The sequence below is a fragment of the Acanthaster planci genome, linkage group LG01 (assembly GCF_054643075.1).
Source record: "Acanthaster planci isolate LZ-2023a linkage group LG01, COTS_SCS, whole genome shotgun sequence".
NCBI classification, from domain to species: Eukaryota; Metazoa; Echinodermata; class Asteroidea; order Valvatida; family Acanthasteridae; genus Acanthaster; species Acanthaster planci.
The window spans coordinates 21,117,260-21,125,679 of NC_141777.1; positions in this window are offsets into that span (position 1 = coordinate 21,117,260).

Genomic DNA, 8,420 nt, shown 5'->3' on the forward strand with positions numbered 1-8,420 from the left:
GAGAAGCACAGCCGTAATAGGATGCATCTCACCAAATGGTTGGATTTCTGCGCGCGAGCTCATTAATTAATTTGTGATCCCTTGGGGTTTTTACAATAAGGTATGGCATAATCAGAAGGAATCATGGAAATATTTCTATAAATCCCGAATTTTGGCCTGGTAGTTTCCAGGTCGGTGCATTTCTTGTACAAAAAGCCCCCAAATTGCGGGCCTATTTTGAATAGAGGCGGGCGGCTATCTTCAGAGTTGAGCGCACAGTTTTACTACTATTTTGGGAGTATCTTCGGGGAAAAGCAAATAAAAACCTTTTTTTCGCGGCTAACCCCAATCACATTGAAACGAAAAGTGATCTTCTGGCCACAATCTTGAATTTCCAGTGAAAAAACGGAGGCCAGCCTCTTACCGGGAGTCAACCGGCGCGCTGTGTCTGTCTGATTTTGCACTGTTTTCTCTGGGCGCGTATTTGGCGTAGTACTAGTGCAACCATAAACGTATAGACCACCAGGTCCTATTTAATCAAACAAGATGAATTTCCGCTCCCTTGTTTTTTTTACGATTTTCATGGATCACCGTCACACTGCACTGTAAAAAAGGGATTAATGGGAAAATGCAAGAGTTAATACGAAGAACCACACTGGTTACGGTCTACAATGTTGAAAACGAATAATAATATGACAGAAAAAGTGCTTGTTCAACCACATCTTTGCAGAGAAAGAATTTCCTGTAAAGAGGTTCTCTTTGCAGGACAATGTGTCTATACACCACACATCAGATCCACCCCACAGCACGTGTTATTTTGCAGAACTATTGGGCTGTTAAAAGGCAAAAATGACGTGTCTTTCACATAGTATTGTGAAAGAGTTGGGACATGTAGGCAGGTGTATCATGTGGGACGTCACTTCACTTTTAACTAGGTCCACTGCACATGCACTGCATGCACATGGAGTTACATGCGTATGCGTACCTTGAACTATCATCCAATGGGAGCCTGTAAATCGTGGCGCATCCGCCACAAAGTTACTCACGAACCGGATAGACGTGGTCCGGGGACTTGCCAATATTGATTCGCCATTTAAGAGAAGCTGTCAGGGACCGCATTTAATTTTGACGACCATTGTTTGTGTGAATGTGTACTTTTGCATTTTTGATGGCTTTTACAATATTTGGATGATTTTTATCTATTTACCGTAGTCTTGTTCAGGTTAATTTTCTCATCAGTTGTGACCGCAATGGAAATAAGTTAATTTAACTTTTTTGCGTTATCCCTACTATTTTTACTTTTGAAAATCGTTGAGTTTGCTTGTCTTTGAATTAGTTTTTGTAATAACATTTTATAGAAACAGTGAATAAATCGAATCAAATCAACTCAAATACGCAATTTCCCGCTCCGAGCAGGAATAAAAGAGGGCGTGTTTTGAAATAAAATCAACAGTCCTTTAGTACTCACGCACCACATAGGTTCGCAAGTTTATGCACGTGGACGCGGAGCAAGCTGAGTTACGCGCAACGATTTTTAATTATGCATGCACGTCGAACGTGTGGTAGAACCCGATTGGAAAACTTAGTGCCACCTGTCTTTCTTTCGCTGGTGAGGGTGCACTCCGTCTCAGGGCGGATAGACTGGATAGGACATCGCACATTTTTTTGTGCATGGAAATGCGCGGCTGAAAAATGGAGGCGCTTCAGGAGGGTAATGTGATGCTGTATGCTGTTCCTTTCTGGTCAACAGAGTTTTTTTTTTCTCATGGGATGATGGCTAAGCTCTAGGCCTCAATCCCGAAAACGAGCCAAAACTAATTTGACACACTCTCAGGAAAACTTGTACCAAATAAAATTCATTCATATATTAATCAGCCCAAAAAGTCGAGCTCACAGCCTGACTTAAAGATTTACATTTAGCAACTACTTTCTGGCACAAAATAGTCAGTTTTAACTGAGAACGAATAATTTTGCTATGTAGACAAAATTTCTTTCATTGCGTTGACTTTGAATTCTCTTGTGTGTAACTTCATTGAACAGAAAAATCAGTATTCTGCTTCTCACTTTGGTTTCATATCTGTCCCGAAGAAGAAATCTGTCACTCATATCACATCGTCTATCACACGATTTAGGTTCAGTGAGTCTGTAGATCCGACAAACATAAATCATGGCTGTCTTGGAGATTTTTCCGTTGAAATATGGGGAAAGTTAACGACAAATTAAACCACTTTTGCCAATAAGTAACATTTCAGACCGTCCCAACTTCGAGACAGTGAAGTTTCATATACAAAGCCTGATAGGTTAGATAGACTGTCATAAATTTCTTACTAGACCTTAAAGTTAAGCATTATAAGGTACAACTTGAGAAACTTTCTCAAACTAAAAAAGGGTGCAACTGACCTTTCCTTCTGTTCCTTCTTCCAAACTTGACGTTGATCTCTGGTAATTCAATGCTGCGTACACCTCAACCATTATTCTTTCCAAATTTATCCATTCCAGGTGCGGAATTCAGTTTTTCTTCGAAATCTAACGATTGGAGCACAAAAACCTCAACCGTTTTTTGAAAAACTTCATTTTAAAGTACCCGCAACAAAATTCGCAACGCTCGTTATCTACCCTCCTGAAAATACGCATACGCAGGTCTATATAACGGTGATCAATGCATGTAACCCCTATGTACAGTGCACGTGTGCAGTGGGCGTGGGTTAAACTGAAGTGACGTCACACTTACGAACCTGATTAGGATTAGGCGGACATTTTAGAGAGACGTCTGAGTTTCTGAATGGACAGTGGGTGTCATGAGTGTGGGTCTGTGTTACCCGGAGGGCGGGGGGTTGCCGCGTTGCTGTTTTGGGCGCTGCTGTGTGATGCTGTAAGCATTAAATGGTTATGGAATGGAATAAATAATGACTGTTATAGGCATGGTGTGGTGGTATGCCCTGTCAAGAGCATAATAACCGCCCCCCCAACCAAGTACATGTATATAATAAGTATTTAATATTTAGTGATACAACAGCTATGGGTTATGATCACCCATTGGTACAGGATTTTTTCGGTGGAAGGGTCCATATTAAATTTGCGTGGATGGCATTGCTGCTCACAGGTATCAGCAACAAGAGGCAAGTTGGCCAGTGAAAATGGGATAAGGTAAGCGCATCGTAAACGGTGCACCATACAATTTCAGCACACATCTCTCTTCTTTTTTATTCGGTCTGAAGGGCCATATTGTTACATGAAGAATAAACAATTCTGTCTGATCTCTTTTCACTTTCTGATTTGGTTCCAGATGAAACATTGCAACGGTGAACCATGACCAAAAAAAATGTGAGTGATGACTCTCCTTTTTTTCAGTTGAGGTGGTGTACCGTTGCAGTTGTTATCACCTGCGCGCGTGCAGCATTTTTAAAGAGCGGAATGTATGCGCTCCCTATTAGGATGAGGCAGACTTTTTAGAGACAATCCTGGACAAGTATCGTTGCAACATGCCTCCCCCTCGCCACCTGTCAATGTTGCTTCTCATTTGGTAGATTTGGCCGAATCTTGGTCCAAGAAATCACCCCAACGTTGCTCCTCATTAGGTAGGTTGGGCCAAATCTTGGTCCAAGAGATCACCGCAACACTGAATGGGGGAGAGGGGAATCTTTTCACCGCGCTTCCCACAAAGTGTTCAAACCATTTCGGCCAGGATTGTCAGAGTTTCTCAGTGAGAAAGTGTGGGTCATGAATGTGGGTCTGTGTTACCCGGGAGGGCGGGAGTTTGCGTTGCCGCGTTGCTGTTTTGGGCGCTGCCGTGTGATGCTGTAAGCATTAAATGGTTATGGAATGGAATATATTATGACTTTTGTAGGCAAGATATGGTAGTATGCCCTCTCCAGAGCATTAAACCCCTCCCCAAAAATAGAAAGAATATGTTGATACATAATTACTTAACATTGAGTGATACAACAGCTAGGGGTTATGATCACCCATTGGTACAGGACTATTTTCAGAGGAAGGGTCCATAGTAAATTTGCGCGAATGGGATTGCTGCTCACCGGTATTAGCAACAAGAGACAAGTTGGTCATTGGAAATGGGATAAGGTAAGCGCATCGTGAACGGTGCACCATAGAATTTCAGCACACATTTCTCTCAAATGAATTTTTTATTCAGTTTTAAGGGCCATATGGTTACATGAGGAATACACAATTCTGTCTGACCTCTTTTCACTTTCTGATTGGGTTCCAGATAAAACGTTGCAACGGTGAACCATGACAAACAAAGGAAAAAAAAGATGTGAGTGACTCTCCTCCTTTTCAGTTGAGGTGGTGTACCGCTGCGGTTGTTATCACGTCTGCGCGTGCAGCATTTTTAGAGAGCGGGATGTACGAGCTCCCTTTAAGATGAGGCAGACTTTTTAGGGTGGGTGCAGTTAGGAATTGTTGATGCCGCCACAGGTTCAGATGCTCCATTCTCTTGCCTAGGGCTCGGGGATTGAGCTTGCTGGGCATCACCATGAAGTGAAGTCGGGTGTCATCGTTGCATGCCTGGCAAGTTTTCCTTTGGGGCATTGCTTGACTTGTGCCCTTGGGTTAAGCAGGCAAAAGTAAAGTGACTGTCCCTTTTTCATCACGAATGGTTTCCTCTCTTTGAGAGTTTTGGAGAGGACATTCTTGTAGACATCAAGCTGGCGGTTCTTTACATCGCAATGAAAGTCTCTCTGGTTTTGTTTTAGTCCCAGTCGAGAATGTGCTTATTCCAGTCTCTCTTTCGGGCTTGATCACTTCGAGCATCTAGTTTCATATTATTACCAAGGGGCCTTTCTGCCTTGAGACACTGGAGTGAAGTCACTGGGTCACGTGCAAGGTCAGCTTCTTTGACAACAAACTTGACGAATTCCATATGAGGTGGGGATTTGTTGTGGTATTCCTTCCATTCCTGCACCTTATGATCCCACCTTGTGACAAACCAGGCTGGTGTATGCAATTTCACAAGTGCTTTTCTGTTTTCTCCGTCATTGTTAAGTATACTTCTTATCTGAGTTCATAGCAGAATTGCATTTTCAAAGGAAGCTTACCAGATTCCGTAAACTCTTTCAACTTCTTGGTGCCAGATTTGGTCATGTGTCCATCGGTTTATCTGTAAAAACATTGACGACAACAAACAGATCACAGTGTCTCTTCTGCAGCAGAGCCTTGGCCTTCACGAAGGCATCTTCGCTCGATAAGATGAGGAATATAATGACTACTTCCTTGGCTTGACCAGTCTAATATCTTTTTAAGTAGTCCAGCCTTTTCGGGCGACTCTGTCACATCATATTTCTTGATAGGTGTTTCAGAGCTGTATGTAATTCTCCGATTGGGATGTTTCAGCGGGTTACCTGAAATACACCAGGCTCTGGTGAGGAAAAACGGCTCAAGTTGAGCTGATTGCTAAATATCTTGGCCAGGTGACTGAAATCGTTTTGTTTTTGCCTGTAGGGTCTGTATTCTGCAATATACCTGGAATATTGTCGGAATTCACTGGATGTTGTTGAGCCATTTTCAGAGGTTGAGACTCATCAATTGGCCTCAGTTGCCATAGCAGTTGGGCAGTGATCGTAGGAGTTAGTAGCTCGACTTTAGCAGGTTAGTCTAGGGTGTTCTGCCACGAAGGGTTAAGGTTTGTGTCCCTGGCTTGTCAGTGGCAGACATGATGGTGCATGGATACCTCCGAACTATAGTTTATTAATAACGGAAGGTAGGGACCGCAAGTTACACATGTAAGTGTAATGTATTTCAATACAATAAAGCAGTTGTCTAAACATTACAAAAAATCTTCCGATGAGGGCGTAGGATTTCAGCGCTAGTGAAGTGCAATTATCTTTACATCAGTAAATACAAACGTAAATGTAACTGCTTTGAGCAACAAAGTACATGGCAAGAAAATCACACTTGTTAATCGGTAATGTACAAAGGTACATGAAAGGCTAAATTACAGTACAAGCATGTGCTATTCAATAGGCACGAAAACAAAATTCAAAAGTTCGGTAAAGTGAAGAGGGAGTGATCAATGTTCAGTCTGCTTACATGTACAGGTAAAGTGGAAATGCAGTTTTAATGAGTGTCTCAAGATTTACTCATTTAAGCGAGTGTTCACTCAGGGTTACGCAAATGTCACAAATGTGGGGAGCCGAAAGTTAATTTGAACTGTGTCTTGTTCTCTGTCCCCGTGGTTCACTGGTACTTTTGAGTGGGACGAATTTTTGTGAGAATTTCTCTTTGAAAATTTATTCTTCACTTGAAAGCAAACAAAATTTGTTGTTTTAACAAATGAAAATATATTTCCATCAATAAAATAGGGAGGCGAGTGCTGCCCGACTGTGCCACCCCTGGATCTGCAGATCAATCATCAATCCTGTAGCTCCTGTAGCTTCAATCCTAAAAAAAAAATGCCCTCTGGGTTCTACGATCAGGGAAATGAAAAAAAAAATAGGAAAATGTAAAAATGCAAAAGTTATGCGGTGTTGACCAAGCATTCAGGCGCACGGACTCCTGAAATTCGCTACAAATCGCAGTTACCGGCTTCCATATAGGACTCTTCTGGGTCTCGGGGTCCCGGCCCACCGCACTTCCTCCCTGCCCATCCATTTAACCCCCAAAAGGGTTCGAGCGACCATGCAAGGGAGGAAACGAGACAAGCCCCTAAGCCCTGGCCGCCGAGTCGGCCATACGTCTCGAACCTGTACTAAGGCGCTCACCTGGACTTCGCGGACAGTGCCAGCCGCAGAGCTTACCCGTTAGGCTAAGGTACTGCTGGTATTTGACCGGGTGAATTTAGAGTCTCTTATTGCTACTGACTGACAGCAAGCGTTGAGAAAATAAAAAGCCACCGCTGGGATTCGAACCCACTGTCTAACGATCTGATATCCGCGAGCTTAACCACTCGGCCATTTCAGAGGTATTGGTTTTTGTTGTTCATATTTCAGGAGATAACAAAACCGTTAACCTTACTGCACAGGACCTGCTACGTAAAGACCGAGTGAATAAACGCTACAATAGTACATCACGTACAACAATACACATTCACACAAACAATAGTCGTCAGTATTAAGTGTTCTCCCTGACAGCTTCTCCTTAGTATTTCTAAATGAGCACGCATCAACATGAGCAAGTCCCAAGAGCACGTCAATAAACCTGTCTACGTGTCCGAACCCTGAACCCTGAATAACACCCCATTTTTTCCCCTTTTGGGGACGTGGGAAGGGGGCGTTTTCTCGTGTTTTATTTACTTGCATATAAAAATGACAGCCGGAGCTTGAATCAAGCAGCCAATAGTTCTGCTAAATAGCATGTTAGGTTGTGAGGTGGATCTCATCTGTCGTGTATAATAGCTCTTCAGACACTTTGTCCGGTGAAGACAACCTCTTTACAGCAAGTTCGATCTCCATAAAGATATGGTTGAACAAGCACTTTTCCTGTCATGTTATAGTTCATGTTCAAAACATAAGTTGACGTATTTTCCGTTGTGTGAAATTATGTACTCTTCTCCTCATTAATACTTGCATTTTTCATCAGTCACTTATTTTAATAGTTCAATGTTACATTGAGGCTTTCTTCCTGGGATGCCACCACAGTTGCGCTCATGAAAATATTCGTTAGCATGAAACAAAAAGGCAACGAATCACCCTTTGAAAGCAGTGAAACAAAACTTGGAAGTAAGAACAGCTGAGAAAAAAGGGCATTTGAGGATTTGCATAAAAACAAATATTACTGATTACAGCTGTCTTTTAAATAAAAAAACTTGCAAATTCATATTGTCAAAATGTAACACGAATAAAGAAAAAAGAACACATCACGTAGTTCAGCACTGTTAGTTTATAGGGTGAATTATTTACCCTACATGGTATTTTGTACACAAAAATACATGTGCCTGACCCCCCCAGCCAGAATTACATGCAAGGAGACCCAGGACCTGGACTCACCACAGCGTAAACCAGTATTCCTACAAATGTACATACTGCAAACGACATGATCGGATCACTTCTTCCCATCACGACATAGTCGCATGAACTTCTGACTAATTATTAGAGGTGCTTCACCAAAACTGGGGTCTAGGATCGCAAGACGCCACATCAGCTATAATGGGAGATGTAAAAAGAAATTCCAGGAGAAAGTTGACTAACATACAAGTCGTTGTATATGGGCATTGTAATAAATTTTGATTTACTCCTTATACATAAAATAGAGGGCGCTGTTTATGAGCAGCGCGTTCTAGACCTCTGTGTACTCGTTTTGTGCGCTTCACAGTAATAATATTGGCCGAATATAATAAAAATATTTGTTCGATTGTGTATGCAGGGATATGTACAGCTATTACCTTAAAAGGTACCTTTTGGACGAGCATCGCTTACATTGAATTTGAACCAATCACTTTAAAGCTGAATGTGTGAAGGTTCAGGGCGGATCCAACTTTTTTTTCCATG